General features: G+C 36.7%; 1 long non-coding RNA gene across 1 annotated transcript; it reads left to right on the top strand.

Annotated features, from left to right (window-relative positions):
- Positions 1–2,596: 2,596 nt before the first annotated feature.
- LOC115414684 (uncharacterized) lies at positions 2,597–16,626 on the top strand. Its single transcript, XR_003934701.1, has 3 exons — positions 2,597–2,714; positions 5,210–5,218; positions 16,616–16,626. It is a non-coding gene; the product is annotated as an uncharacterized LOC115414684 (long non-coding RNA).
- The last annotated feature ends 632 nt before the right edge of the window (positions 16,627–17,258 follow it).

Raw genomic sequence — 17,258 nt, 5'->3', positions numbered from 1 at the left:
AAACCTGAAAATTCTTAGATCACAGTGGATCTACAAATGCACAAAACATTTAGTAACAGGCAGAATACTGGTAAAATTCCACATACTTCTCTTAAGACATTTCAGGTTGTTCATATTTGTTCGGGTTATTCACATTTTTTGTAAAAGGTTAGTCTGTAAATATATACATTTTTGTGTAATTTTACTTTTTTTTACACTAAAACAAAGAGAAAAAAATTGCATTTTTCATTGTTTATAGGTTATTATGATAGTATTTTACTGGTCTGATCCACTTTAGATTGAATTGACCTAAAATGATTTTGACATCATTGATTGTTAATATGTTCAGTGTAATTTTTTTTTTTTTTTTTTCACAAATTCAACTCGTGGGCCTAATTGGATAATTTGGTGGGCGAGTTTTGGCCCCCGGACTGTATGTTTGACACGCCTGATGTAACATAAATGTAGAAATTTCAGCTCTATAGACTGTATTGATTCTGTTGTAAAGATGCAGGGAAATAAGAATTTACATCCATCCAACAGCATATGCTGCTGCGTGCTGATATTACCAGATTTAGGCCCAATCCCAATTCACCCCTTAGCCCTCCCTCTTACCCCTACCCCTTGGCCCTTGTGTACTACCCCTTGAAACGAAGCTGCAAGAGTTAGGGGTTGAAACATTCCCCTACGAAATGGGACAACCCTTCACAACCTGTTACATTATCAGCAGTCATCAATGCCGCTATAAACAGATGCAACAACTTTGTTTCCAAAAGTATTCATCATACCTTCAGTAGCTGTAACCGTCTCTGTTCCATGGGCTTTGGTCATCTTTTTGTGGCTATCAACTGTAAATCGCAGAAATGCAATCTACAGCATTAAACAGTCAACCAAATGATTTATTTACGAAGAAAATATATACATTTGTGTGTTTCTTTCATCCTACTGCTGCACTTTTTTGATGTGTTTACTTCCATCTTACCAATGATTTGAAGAGAATTATGAGAAATTTCTCCTACCCCTCCATTTGTTGTGTGGTCCTGGAAAATCTCTGTTTCAAGGGCTATACAGCCCTCCGCCTTAGCCCTTCCTCTTCGTCTAATCAAGAATCGGGACCACACTACCCCTTCACATGTAAGCGCAAAACGGAAGGGGAGTGGTAAGGGGGAGGGGCCAAGGGGTGAATTGGGATTCACCCTTACTTTCAGTGGGACTTGAAGGAACATGTTTGACATGATCTGGCAAGAAATCAGCCTGAAAATTCTAGTGTTTTTCATGTTCTGATTAGAGCTGAAACAATTAATTGATTGAATTGAATTGCTTAAAACAAATATTCAGTTACAATTTTCGTGAATCGAAGCTTTGTTTCCTCTATTTCAAAACAAATCTATGTCAGTTCCATTTTAAGTTGTTAGTCTGTTGGATCTAAATTGTTGAAGACTACAGTGCACATACTGTTTGCAGTTTGTTTGACTTGTCTGTTGTATCTATAGATATTTTTATATATACTTTTATACTATTGTTATCATTGTTATTTCTCTCTCTCTCTCTCTCTCTCTTCTCTCTCTCTCTCTCTCTCTATATATATATATATATATATATATATATATATATATATATATATATATATTTTTATTTTATTTTTTTTTTTTTTGTATATCTTTTCACTTCTAAACTTTTTGTAGTTGTTGTTTCAGTTGGTTCTGGAATAAAGGACACGTTTTTTTGTGATTTTCAGACTTGTCTGTTTTAGTTTTACTATTTTTTTCACCTATTCAAATAATCATTTAATCGAAGAATTGAAGAAAATAACAAAAACAATGGATAACTGCAGCTCTAATTTAGATCATGCTTTTAACTACTTTGTCAAGCCTGTGCATTTCTTCCAGGGCCAGTTCACATCACATTCTGCTGCTTGGTCTCTGTTTTTTGTACAACACAGAAGTCACTGTGAGTCCTCAGACAGACCAGGTGATCTGGTGAAGTAGCAGAAACCCCACAAGGGGGAAGTGGCCTGGTTATGAAGGAGCACAAAAGTTCATGGGTGAAGGACGCTTTCACATATACTTGAATTGGTCCGGATCACATTTTCAGCCCAAACATTTAGTCTCTGCACTGACCAAAAGAGGTGGTCTCAGTCTAGATCAAACTCCATCATGTTTCAGCCGATTTTCAGTTTTGAAAACATATTATGGATATAGAGACCTTTAGACCAGTCAAAGGAACTTATGTAAGGTTATCACCGACAGAAAAAAAAAAAAAAACAAGAAAAAGTAATAGAAGACGTTAAAAATGAGGTGAATAAACAACATCACATGAGATGCATGTCAGTGTTGTCGGCAGGATATGTTACATCACTACCACGACCGCTGTGTGAAAGCAAAACTAAGCACATCAAAGGCATTCTTTTTCTTGTTTTTTTTTTAGCCCTGCCATTTTTCTAAACCTAACCAAGATCTTTTTAAGCCTAAACATCAACATCAGACCATAACGATGCCATTGTTTAGACATCTTCAGGCTACCCCAACCACTGAAAACTATTACTTTAACCCTTAAAAGCCCAGAAGCATCTACTGATCTAAAATGTTTAATAACTTTTATCAATACAGAGAAAAAATTCAAGTAAAATGCAGTTTTTCAGCTTTTCAATAGGATCAGATGTCTTTTTCAGATGCACCCATAGTGTCTGTAGTGAATGTGGAAACACAGTCATCTTCTGCAACACTGATTTACCAGTAAAGCCCTGCACAGTGGTTGTAGACGCTTGTTTTAATGTCTTCTTTTTTGTTTTTTATTTTGATATTATAACCTTTGTATTTACTGTGAGCATTAATAAACATCTGACCAGTAAAATAAATATAAGAAAATACATGATTTTGACAATCCAAAAGACATTATTATAATATATGGTTAAATGTAGAAAAAAGTTAATTTGGAAGTCACCATGAAAAAAAAAAAAAAAAAATTAATTAATTAATTAATTAATTAATAAAAAGTCACCACAAAAATTCATTCTGGGCCTTTAAACATAAAGAGTGTCCACTGTAAGTGTCTGTATCATCAATGTAAGGAGTGGAAACTTAGAGCAACAACAGTCACGTTATTTGAGAATTAGACCTGTTTTTTTCAGCGATTCCTTTATTTGAGGTACTTGAATAAACCAGGATATGCACTTTCATGACTCTTTGAGCATTGTGATGTGGAAGCGGGTAAATGATGAAGTTAATCTGCGGTGCAGACATTGATACTGGTGTACGTTTGTTGGCAGTGGGCAGCAGGTTCCTGAGACCAGTCCCCCCCCCCCCTTCACCGTCCTTCAACTGCTCATCTCAGACCACCCCTCACCACCACCACCTTCCCAGCGCCCCACCACCCTTCCCAGCCAGCTCCGGCCTGAATGAAAGAGAAAATAAAGAGATCTAAATGTCAGCAGGGAGCTGAGTGCATTCCTGTCGCCGTGTCCCGAGACCGCTCACCCAGAACAACTTGTGATCCTGGGACAAAGCTGACGACAGCAGGTGGCCATATAAAGAAATTTTCCTCCCAGAATTAGATCTTATCCCAGGGAAGTGCCATTGAGTCATAGATAATACCCCTACTCACCCCCACCACCCCCAACCCTCATCCTGCTGGGTCTAGAAGGATTTTCATTTCAATTTCTTTACACAACGATGCTTTTCATCTTGACCAGGGTGAGTTGACAGTGCTGCAGCTATGAAATAAATGGGAAGCAGTTGAAAGGCAGAATTATCCCTTGGACCTGCAACATCGCTTGGAATGCCCCACTGTTTCCATTCATGTACATTTGTGACTCAGATGCAACCGAAAATTCTCACACACATACACCAACGTGGTCATGCCCAGGTAGAGACAGATAAAATCAGACAGAATGGTACCTATCCACTCTCACACATACACCCACTTTAATCCAAACAGGCCTGATATTTTATAATTTCATCTCTTCTGTCTCCTCGTTCCCATCCGCCGTTTTCTAGGGGGCACATAAATGATGCATGAGGATGAAAATGTCACCACCAAAATAAAGAGAAAGCAATTTTGTCACATATAAAATGGTGATTTTCAATTTTTTCCTTCAGTTTTTGCAGCTTTGTTGTAAGAGGTCTGGTAGAGAAATGATAACTGTTAGATGAAGGAAAGTTTGTAATCTGTGTGGAGATATAGTAGATTTTACGGAGTAAGAAAACCCAACAGGCAACCAATGAGGAACTTCAAAATAATATTATCTGTAATATATGCCTAGGACACCTACACAACTAAAAATAATAATAAAAATAATAGGATCAAGAGTCCTGTAGTCCAAGGGCATATTTAAAGACATTCATTGACATTTGTATGACCTTTCAAGGTCACTCAAGATCAAAGTTCATGGCTCCAAATAAAAGCCCATATGTGACTTCCTATCTATTGCCAATAGTAATTATATCAATTTCTTCAACTGTTTTGAAGTTATAGCACTTTGAAATTTGTCCCATTATAAACCAATGGGGATTTAAAAAAAAAAAAAAAAAAATCCATAAAAGATTCAAAAATCAATATTTCTCAATTCTTTGAACAAAGTTGGTATACCTTACCCCAAGGAACCTCTGCTACGAATTTCAACTGATTCTGTTTTGGAGAAGAAGTTTCTAGAACTCTAGATATAGATGACCCTGGATTTGACCATTCAAGGTCAGTCAAGGTCAAAGGTCATGTCACCAACTGAAAACCCATATGTGACTTCCTATCTATTGCCAATAGTAATTATATCAAAATATTTAACTGTTTTCAAGTTATAGCACTTTGAAGTTTGTCCCATTATAAACCAATGGGGATTTTTTTAAATTTAAAAATTCATAGAAAGTTCACAAATCAATATTTCCTAGTTCTTTGAACAAACTTGGTAGACCTTACCCCAAGGATGTTCCACAATAAATATTAAGTCATTCTGACCGATGGTTTTGGAGAAGAAGATTCTGATGCCAATAGTCCATTTCAGGCTGTTGGACTAAAAACATCTGTTGTTGGAATGTAAAGTCAGTACTGACATGGAACAGGTCAAAGTCACTATTTAAATTACTTCAGCAAATAATATGATTAACAACTAGCTGATGCACTGAGTAACTTCTCATTTCTTAAACAACTATGAGTTTTATAGAGAACAGTGATGGTTGAATAAGGGTGTGAAGAGAGATGGATGATTACCCATCATGCCTAGCATCTACAGTACAAGCCCATGGGGGTAGTGTTATGATCTGGGATTGGTTCAGTTGTCTGGGCTCAGCAAAGTTATTCATCCATAAAATGTGAAACAACATAAGCTTATTGGACCAATGTGTGCCATGATCACAGATGAAGGCTGTTCAATGAATATTAGACAATTTTTTGACCAGGCTGTGTATATATGCAGATGAACAACTTTGTTCTAATCAACAATTTGAAGAGTGTTTGTAATTTAATTATAATGAAAGAATGAATGAATTTTTATGTTATAATGATGTAATGTAATGCTGTACATACAATCATCATCATAAATATGAAACATTTAAGTTACTCCCCAAAACTATATAAAGTAAACAATTGCTTGACTTTCCAAATCTGCCTACACTTACATTTACAAGTTTGTTTTAACCATAAAAATCGAAGTCAGCTTTTTCAAACCTTTTCAGTTGAGACTCCAGGTTGGGTATCCTGCTTCTTTTGCGCTGTTGAAGAAACAATCACCCAATAAACTCTGTCACCACAGCATGAACTTTCTCCAGGAACCTTTGGACGAACTCAACCACAGGAACCACGGCCCTAATTCAGTTTTTGGGGAAAAGTCCCTGCTTGAGGGTGAGCACTTGGGGGTGATTTGAGAGTTCAGGAACTTCAGAGGTGGGTAACATGAACATGTCGGATTGGTGAAGACTCTCTTTGAAACTTATTAAAAGCACTACACTACATTACCATTGGAGTTGTAACAACACCTGTGTGACTTCTGACACAGTACTACGTCTTAGGCTACGTTCAGACAGCAGGTCTGAATGCACAATTTGGATTTTTTGGTGAAATCGATTTTTTTGTGTGCTCGTTCATATTACACATTAAATGCGACTTCAATCAGGTTTGAGTATGAACTGAATGCGACCCTGAAGTGACCCACAAAAGAGGTCCTGATGTAATATGTGACCACGCAGGCTCGCACTGTGTTTACGGAACTAAATATGTCTTTCCCAACCACAGAATTGGGACGTTCATCCCATTTAAATGATATAAAGGTTGAATAAATGCGACCTGGCTGTTCAGACTGAACCCGCATTGCGAAATATTGGATACAAATCAGATATATGAAAGTGGCCTGGGTCGGATTTGAAAAAGTCACATTTGTGCTGATCAAACTGTCTTTAACAGATCAGACACACGTCACATATGAGCAAAAAATTGGATTTGGGCCACATTTGCCTGCTGTCTAAACGTAGCATTAGTGAGTATCTGTTTTATAGTTTGCAAAAATGACATGTAAAATTTGTTGCTTCTTTTTCATATGTAAGCATAAGCAATTTTATCATCTGGGGCTTTAGATGATCGTGAACATAACTACAACCAACAGTCTGAATGGACCTTGAAGTTCTTTTGAAAAGTTCGACTGTCAGTAGGAACATTTAGCTAAAGAAACTAATGGTCATGTGACACTGACTTGTACAAAGAGACGTTAAGCTAGGTTAGTTAGCTAAGGGAAAGTTTTAGTCGATTGCCTTCTTTTCAGTGATGTTATTATGTTCCGAAATGTCATTAATTAAACTGATAAAAGTTCAAATGAGTCAGTATGTCATCACGTCTCTGACTTTAATGAGAAGTAGTGGGCTCTATATTATACCTACAGAGTTTCTGTTTCAAAGACGAGCATGAAGACTTGATTCAAAAATGAAAACACACTAAGATCATGGTAACCGTATACATCAGTTCATCAATATAATTTTTCATGGTAGGCAGCATATGAGGCTTTTCTGCTCTTTGTGACTGTTTTGACATCATTTGATTACTCTGAGTAGCTGTTCTATTTTTGAGAACTGCCCGTTTTCCACTGTGACTTCTTCCCAATTTACACAACGTGTAGCCGACTTGTGACTTCACCCTGCAGACCAACGTGAATATTTGAAAAGCTCAATCCATGGTTTCATTTTTCTGATGTATGGCTTCAGCAGGATCTGTAAACTGCGGTTTTGAATCCCTTTATGCTCACGGTTAGAACTCTAAACTGTGGATGACTCATCAACCTAAAAGGCATGTTTAGAAGAGCATAAAAGCTCTGAGCATGTTTCTTCTGGGATTTTATTTACAGATAGGAGGAGTTGTGTGCTTAGCTCAGGCTTTATGTCATCAGGGTTCATCGGGATCCAAGAACATGCTTTTAACCTCAGCTGAGGGATCATGGAATATATTATCATGTTTCACTCGAAATTAGGTTTACCTCAAATGCAACACCAGCCGGCCAACTTTAGATCCACATGCATGTGTATGACATTATGTGGGTTCAGCCCAGCTTTGGCTTAAAATACATCTGACCGCAATATGAAGAAATGTATGCAGCTACTGTATGTGTTTTAAATTATTGTACATCACTGGCATTGTCAGTCGTCTCCAGAATCCCCAGCTACAAGCCTCTGATACTACAAATGGACTGAACCCTTTCCAAATCTGACTATGACATATTACTTGGAAATATGTTATTGCGTGATACCAACTGAAAGACTACCTGTAATATTTTTTCCAGCAATCTAACTATGTCAGGTAATTAAATACTTGTGAACTGTAAACTTTTGGCCATTTGTTGAACTTACTTATGAAACATAGATGGGGCAGTAGCTGCTTACAAGTGAAGATCAAATATTTAAATTGCCTCAGTTGGTGGCAGGTTGTAGTATTAACAATCAATGTTTTTTTTTTTTTTTTGGTTGTTTGTTTGTTTGTTTTTATTGTTTGTTTATTTTATGCTTATTTAACATGTATGATAAGTTACAAACATGGTATACCAGATATGGATAAAAGATGATGTAATAAGTTAAAAATATTAATAGTTAAATGAGGACATCCTTATTAAATGAATCATCTTTTTAGTAATTGTTGAGTAGCAGAAGTAAATATTAGTTGTAAACATTTCATTTTTGACAGATCCAGGGCATATTATAGCCACCTGGTGTCACCGCCAGAGGAACTAGTGGAGATGGATGGATGGATGGATGGTTGGATGGATGGATAGATATTTGTTTCTTCATTCCAGAATAGGTGCAGGACATTCTGTCAGTGTTCATTTATTCACAAATTCAGTCTCCAACATTCGTACATAATGCCTTCCATGACTGATTTTGACTTAGGGGCAGAGATGTCTAAAGTATTCACATTCATTACTCAGGTAGAAGTATAGATACTAGAGTTTAAAAAGACTTCTGTAGAAGCTGAAGTATCAACTCAAGCTTTTTACTCAAGTAAAAGTGTAAAAGGTTTCAAAACTACTTAAAGAATTAAAGTACATGTAAAGGGGAAAAAAATGCCATTAGGACAAAAACTTAGGCCATGCCACAGGGGCCTATAGTGCGCTACCCCACCTCCCCACAAAACATTTTTAAAGGCCATAATGGCTATAATGTTATGTTAAAATGTTAATGTTGAAAAATTTGGGATGCACTACGCTGTTTCAGCCGCATATATGCCCATTGAAAATTAAGGCATTTTAGTTCAGTGCAAATGTATTAAAGAACTAGGGATGCACCAATACCACTTTTTTCCAGACTGAGTACGAGTATGAGTACTTACATTTGAGTACTTGCCAATACTGAGTACCGATATGAGTACTTAATAATACCATTACAGTTCTTCGTTACTTTTAAAAATCTGCTTTATTGTCATTAGTCTGACTGTAACAAGGTGCTGCTCCTGATATTTAATGTGTTAGAATGTTTCTTAATTAATCCACCAGGGGGCGCCGCTCTTAATTAACCATACTGGACAAATGCAACGAAGAAGAGTAAAGTTTTTTAAGAAGAAGAAAGCCAGTAATAACAAACATGGAGACGACAGAGGCAACACTAATGTGATACTAATGTTGCAGCATTTTTGCTGGTAAGGTTTAAAAGCGAAGCTTCAGCAGGTAGAGAAAAGATAAATGAGCCATAAGTTTGGTTTTCACTTCCACTGGCAGTGGTCTGGATCGTTCCGTACCTCCATAGTATTATAGGTAGGATGGAAACTAGCCTAGCCCTGGGTAGTTGTCATAAATCTGTCAGTAGTTTTTCTCAAACTCACACAGTGGCTCTTTGAACGGATCCTCTACCTCCACGGTTCCTGGTGGTATTCTCTGTCTGGGTACACATCCGCCAGCCCCCGCAAAACAGATGGAATGTACTCAGAGGACGGACAGAATGCTGCGTCCGTATCCATCTGTGTCTTTAACATTACTTGCAGTTAGCGTTACTTTAATCACCGTCATTTATTTTGAAAACTCTCCACACTCTTCACACTCCCTACACATTATTCCACAGCCACATACCTGCTGGACTTAACTGTGAATGTCACACGGCCGTAAGTAGTATCGGTGCATTTGTATTGGAGTACTTTAATAAGTATGAATATGAGTACACACACAGAGTATCGGAGATAATGCCCGATACTGGTATCGGATCAGTGCATCCCTATAAGGAACCATATATGTGTACTACTGAGCATTAACATGTGTTTTATGGAGCGCAAGATATGATGACTAGTTGCCTATAAGTATTATAATAGTGCAAAAACTTCAAACTTCAGAGGCATGTTATCAATAACCTTTATTGGAATGTAAATGTACATCCAAACTCAGCAGCAGGAATGTGTGAGGGCAACAGATGTAAGATAACAAAACTGGGCACTGTACCCAGGGCAGGCTTAGTTACAGTTCCCCTTGTATGGCTGTCTATATACAGTAGAGTGGTTGGGACATTTCACCCCAGTTCTCTTGAGTCTTTGCCATGGACATCTTCATACTAGGCTTCATACGTCTGCTATGTCCGTGCTGGAGTGTGATGTAATTTGTGTCATTTGCAGGTGCAATGGATTGCGTACAAACCAATAGGGTATATGTTTATACTTCTCATCCAACCACAATCAAATTCACTCCATCCGAATGGCGTGATTCAGTGTATATGGATAGTTTTTGTTTGTTTTTGTTTTTTTGAATAATGACAAGCTGGAATGAAAACAAGCCAAAATGAAATAGGAGTAAAGAGGCTAGTTTCAAAATGTAAGGAGTAGAAAGTACAGATAGTTGTTTGAAAATGTAAGGCGTAGGGGTGTGTATTGGCAAGAATCTGGCGATTAGTTAGTTAGTTAGTTAGTTTAGTTTATTTGAAATGGGACAATGCAATTTCATAAAACACATGGTTACACATGGTTAAAAAAAGCCAGAATTAGCCAGAAGGCTAGTTACCTCCGCCAAGGAGGTTATGTTTTTGCCAGGGTTTGTTTGTCTGTTTGTTTGTTTGTCTGTCCGTTAGTGTGCAACATAACTCAAAAAGTTATGGACAGATTTGGATGAAATTTTCAGGGTTTGTTGGAAATGGGATAAGGAAGAAATGATTAAATTTTGGTGGTGATCGGGGGTGGGGGGGCCCACGGGGGTCCCATATCCAACAAACCCTGAAAATTTCATCAAAATCTGTCCATAACTTTTTGAGTTATGTTGCACACTAACGGACAGACAAACAGACAGACAGACAAACAAACAAACAAACCCTGGCAAAAATATAACCTCCTTGGCGTGGGGGGGGGCCCACAGGGGGGGCCACTGATCAGCCTTGGCGGAGGTCTGCGCTCTCCGAGTGCTTCTAGTTTTCATCTGTAGTCCCCTGGCCAAGTTTTAAAAAGGCAGTAAAAAATAAAAAAAAAAACATTTACAGGAGAAAGACATGGTTAGACACTTGATAGGGCACGAATGTAACAAATAACATATACATAACAGACTGTTAAGGGAATCTGGCGAGAATCTGGCGATACGATACAAATCACAATACTAGGATCACGATACAATATATCACGATACAAAAAGTTTAAAAGAACATGTTTTATTGGTTTTGTTTCTTTTTTAAAAGATGATTTCCTGGAAGAATTCAATTTCACCAGAAATACACACAAATACTAAACACATTTTTATTTGATCACATTTTATCATCTAATGCTATATCACAAAATGTTCCTGTGTTAAAACTTAAATTATATTTTACAGACGTTACAATTTAAGATCCTGCTCAAATGTTCATATTCTATTAGTTCATTACGAACATCAGAACATTATTTTTGTGCGATCCTAGCAAAGGAACTAACATTATTTAATAAGAGTGTTAAATAATAATAAATAAAATATAAACAAAAACAAAAAAACAAAAATTAACCTCCACAATATCTGCATTTGAATAAATACCTAAAAATATCGATACAGTACTTTTTAATATCGATACAGTATTGTGAAATGAAATATCACGATACATTACAGAACCGATATTTTCTTACACCCGTAGTGAGGAGTAGAAGTAAAAAGTTGAAAAATAATTACTCCAGTAAAGTATAGCTAACCAAAATTACTACTTAAGTAAGGTGAAGAAGTATTTGTACTTTGTTACTTGACACCTCTGCTTAGGGGTCCCCAGTCACCTAAGCACTGCTAATGCTATCTACTATAAATGACTGTCCACCTGAAGGACATGTGCTTTGTTGTTTAGGACAGAGTTGAGGACAACAGATTCTTAGACTGTGTACATTGATGAACATTTGTATCAGAATCATGCTGTCTGCTGTAGATGTAAGCGTATTGAATTAGTGCAGAGGTTGCTAAATTACATCCGTATTCTCAAGGTAAGTAAAAAGAACCAGAACATTAAAACTGAGAGCAGTGACGGAGCTGTGCTGTTCCAGTACACACGGATGTGAATGAATGTGATGCCAGTTCTGACAGAAGCAGGAAGCATTAGCCCGTCAGCCTTTTAACACTAGATCATATTTCTGTCTGATCACCATTAGCATAATATATCACAAAAAAACAAGCCCTCAAGATCTCTTGTCGGAAATTTCAAGGGTTCCTGGGGGCCCTAAGCTGACGTTTGCTTCCTTTATGAGCTCTGTTGTGAATTGGGTCAAGATGGTTTCTCATTTAACAGGAAAGAAGGCCGGGCAGCACTGGATTATTCAGTACACTTCACATATATTTATTGGTTGGTATCAAACCTAAATGGCACTTGTATCACCAATAGAGGTTTACAACACCACAGAAAGAAAGCAAAGTGAATATTCAGTCATAATCCAAACTAGATCTGAATATTGGCTCTATTACTGGGAAATGCAGTAAACTAGATAAATTCTGTTTTTGGTAGTTTACTACTTTAACTACTAGATTCATCACTACTCTAATACTGGAAATGTTTATATTTTATGGCAAATTCAGTGTTAATTTTTCCGATGTGACTTTTGTGTTCTTATCCCCATAAAGAAGATGTTCTCCATAACATATAGTGGTTTTTGTTCATTTATTTTTGTTTTCAAAATAACTTAACCCTGTAAAGCCTGAGTCATTAAATTATTGACAGAAAATTCTAGTTCTTTGAAACTGGAGTCTTTATTGGTCCTTCTGAATAACTGAAAAAAATGTTTTTCAAATATCAATTTCGATGTATGAGTTTCAGTTTTGTATCATATTTGATACATCGGGTCTCAATGCTCAAACATTATTATTATTCAACAAACAATAAAATAACACAAACACATCTAACAAATTGGTAATTCCTTTTCAAAATTGTCGAAGTTCTTCCTCCTTCCTCATTAATGACAGTCTTGTAGTGTCACTGGAAAGGCCTCTGGTGAACGAATCCCCCCCCCGGTGGATTGTCCATGTATTGCATGTATCTAATTGTACACATCAGGTTTTTCAAGAAAAAAAAATATCACACTGATCATGTAGAGGGCTTCAAAACTCATGTATCGAATATGGTATGTTGGGCGTTATAGGGTTAAATTACTTTTTCTAAGTAATTTGACTTCTACAATGCCTTCAAGAGTATAATTGTTTCTTTGTAAATGTGTTGGCCAGACACAAAATGACAGTAGCCGCTCAGTTAGTCAAACAGTCAGCCATTTAAGTGTGCAAATGAAGTATTAGCCAATCAATGATCTCCATTTTTTGTCCTGAAACGTTAGCTTTTGTTTTTTATGTAGTATCAAAAAAAACACTGACTTTTGTTCCACACTTACATAAACTTGCATTACTTTCACACTTTTGCTTAAATTAAGTATATAATGACTTTATAACCATGCAAATTATTGCAAGATACAATCATAGGAATAGTCAGGCTTTAGTCACTGTCTGTGGAGGACAATTGGCAACAGTATACAGTTCATCTACTTACACAGTCATTGTAATTTTCAGTCATTCTGATCAGAAATTCTTTTATATCATGAAATTACCCTTGCATTATAATCTGTTTGTGCAGGTCTCTTTTACCAGCAATTGACAAAAACATGATCATAATGACCTTGACGTTTGACCTTTGGGTATCAAAGTGGTTCTGGTTCATTCATGCATTGATTGGCATGAGATCTGAATGACATTAACTTTGTGCTGAAATTAATGTTTTTGGCAAATTTGATCACTTTTAGATTCTCAACATAATGTGGATCAATGCAAACACACAAATTGTGTCGTAGAAACTTTTTTTTTTTTTTTTTTGTTAGAAACACACTGACTTGAACATAAATCAGCCTGTTAAAATATCTACAGTAAACGAATGAAATCTCCTTGGTTTTGCCAATGTCTTTTGCACTGACATGAACTACAGGTGGTCTCACCAGAAGACTGATGTATTCCATACAGTAGGATGTTTATAAAATGCAGTGTACCATGCATGGTTACCTCCCCTCCCTTGTCTCTATCTGCAAACTCCGGTCACACCGGACCTGAGCCAGCCAATCTGCTCCCCCAGCCTCACCTTTCCTGGATCATTTGCTGGCTAACACCTGATACTTTCGTGTCGCTAACTCGTAGGCTGCCCACAATTGCCTTGCCAAATGGCCTGAGACCACCTATTCTGTAGGTCCCTATTGTAGATCAGTTGAAGCCTGTCCAGGAGCAAACTCTGCCTAATTGACCCCATATGTTCTCCCAGAGTTCAGATCCACCCCGCTGGCAATATCTACGGTTCAGTACCGAAATCACTTCAATGTAGACTTCATGTGTGTGTGTGTGTGTGTGTGTGTGTGTGTGTGTGTGTGTGTGTGCGTGTGTGTGCATGTGTGTGTGTGTATAGGCTGAACGATCAAAGACACAAAGAGTATTGAACACAAGTCATAGATTAAAGGCGGCCTTGCTTTGTGGCCAAAACCAAAAAAAAAAAACCCCAAAACCCCATAAATAACACATAAAAAATTAATAGTCATTTGAAAAGATGAAAACACATGAATTATTTTAATTTGTGACATTTGACAAGTCTTTATCTTGTCAGTACAGTGTGTCCTACAGCCTGTGTTCAAAGGCTTTAGCGGTGAGGGGCCGGAAAAAAAAAAAGAAAGAAAAAAGCGATGCGTGTCTGCCAGAGAGACGGGACAAGCAGCAGTTGGCAGGACTGTTGGGAGTCAGCAACTATTGGCAGCTGCACAGTGTGGAGGAGCTGCTGCTGCTCCATGTAGCCTTCACTTCCAATTGTAATTTATTTGCAGGTTGTTAAGGGAATTTGTAGGAACAATCTGGGACATAAACTAATAAACACATTTCCATTTTGCTGCTCTTTATAGGACATGAAAGTGATTTAACTGAGTCGTGAAAGCTGTAATGTAAGCCTTTAACAGGAGAAAAAAAAAAAAACAATCTCTAAAAATACCTACAGGATGTCATGTGTTTTATGTTTTTGGAAGCAGAAAAAGATGTTTCTTGGGGATATAAAAATCAGCATCTTAACATTTTGTCAGTTGAACCATGAAAATCTTATTTTCTTAAAATAACATTAAAAAAAAAAAGGTTTGCCAATGTGGTTTTTGTATTTCTGAGTATTTCACCTGTTTCTAATACACGTTCCCTTGAATCAAGATGTCTTGCTGCCAGTATGTACAGCAGTAAACCTTAAAACCTGCCTTCAGAACAGGGTGGATCTGCTGTTGTTTAAGCTTAACTTTTCCTTTTTTTTTTTTTTTTTTGCTCCATTTAGTTTCTTGCCTACACATAGTCTGTTCACATGAGAATCCTTTGTAAACATGTGCTTGTGTTTACATGTGTTGTGTATCCTGATTGTTATGGGGTTTCTGAAGTATTCCATTTTGGTGTTTGCACATGTAAACATTATATCAGTGCTTCATAAACCCAGAGGCTCATTCCATCCATGACAGGATATATCTAGACTGGCAAAGGCCAACATATGGATGGAGAAACATTTCAAATAATTGTCCTGTACGTTTCTTTGTTGCCTATGTATGTAGGTCTTATTCTGTCAGGGTCATTTACCCTCAGACTTGCATGTATGTAGGTCTTTATCCTGTTGTTTATCGTTTGTATGAAAGGTTTATGTAAATGTATGTTTTTGGACTCACAGTGGTTAACAATGTAGGATATAATATTGTATAAAATCAGTTCTTTCTTGCTGAGTAAATGCCCACTAATTGTCCACCATTATTCCAAAACTGACTGAATTTGACAGGTGTCATATAAACAGGATATTCCACTTGGATTTTACAAATGAGGTCTTTTTCCAAATGGAACATTTTCCGTTTCAGACATATGGGATATGCTGATATTATTCCAGTTTTATGACGATCCTTTGGGCATGTTTGCACCTGTTTATTTTCAGCCGCAGTAAAGACAAAGATCCTCCTGATAGAGACAGATGAATAGAAAGAATAGTCCATATATCTGGTCAGAAGGAGAAACTCAGTCATTACTAAACATTACGACAGAGCAGATCAGCAATATATATCATATCAGAGTATATATTGAAAAGCTGACGTTTTTCTACACAGTAGTTGATGGAACAAAAAAAGGAAGTTGATTCATGCAGTGGTACGTCTGCCATCAGTGGAGAACATTGAAAATGTGTGTTGAGTGAAACCTGGTATAAAACATCAGAAAATTAATGCCATGAATCTCATATTGTCTGAACGAAAGAGCTAAAGGCACATTATCTCTCAAAGACCCAAACAGTTGCTGGCAACCAAACACATCTAGTCATGTAAATGTACTTTTTTACTCATGTAAATCCTATCAATACATATCAATACGTAAATGCAGTTTGTCATCTTTTCATGGTCATCATATATGACCCATTTGGACAGTCAGAGGGTCCATAGTGAACATGGAAACACCGTCATCTTCTACAACATTGATTCACCAGTAAAACCCATGGAGTTCCAGATTCAGATTCAGATCACTTTATTTATCCCCATGGGGCAATTCATTTTGCAGACATGGGTCGCTGCCAATTACAGGACATTAGACATTAACAGATCCGTCAATGAGCGGGACAGCTAAAGGGTCCAGCCATAAAGAGCTGCAGTGACAAAGTGGAACAGTAGCAATAAATAGATAAAATAGATTTTAAAGCCTAAAAAAAAAAAAAAAGAAACACAACACATGTAAATGAACAGTGTATATGAGTTTGACAAATGGCACTGTATGGAGACACTTGTTTTATGTTTAGTTATTGATATCTTTGCTGAAAAAGTCACTTTTTCTTGAGGTTTCTCTGTTTTTGATATAACTCTCAACTTCACTCTAAGCTTTTATGAACATTTACATGACCAGTAAATTAAATATAGCAAAATACCTGATTTTTGCTGAAATGTGCAAAATACAGAAGGAAATATCAGAGTAAATTGTGATAAATCGTTTAAAAAATGTTAAATAGAGAGAACAATTCATGTTGGAGCTGCCACAAAGGTAGCACTACGTCTTTATGGGTTAAGTGCAAAGGGAGGTCAAACTGAATACGACCACTTTGGTTTATAGAAGCTGTTTTTAACCTAAAACTTTAGTTTTTCCTGCTGTACATACTTCACATATAATCAGATTGGATCTGAATACAGAGACAAATGCATATGTATGGTCATGAGAACACTGTAAAAAAAAAAAATCTGTAATTTAACACAATTTTTACTGTTTATTTTACAGATTTTTCATGTATTTTTAAGATACAGGAAAATATCAACGAAATTACAAAAATAGACTGATTCTACATGTCAAATATACAATAACATGAAAAAACTGTAACTGTGAATAACCATAAAATTTCCATTTTTGA

The sequence above is a fragment of the Sphaeramia orbicularis genome, chromosome 24, assembly GCF_902148855.1.
Source record: "Sphaeramia orbicularis chromosome 24, fSphaOr1.1, whole genome shotgun sequence".
Taxonomy (NCBI): domain Eukaryota; kingdom Metazoa; phylum Chordata; class Actinopteri; order Kurtiformes; family Apogonidae; genus Sphaeramia; species Sphaeramia orbicularis.
Note: the sequence above shows the minus strand (reverse complement) of the source record. Positions and strands in the feature narration are given on the sequence as shown.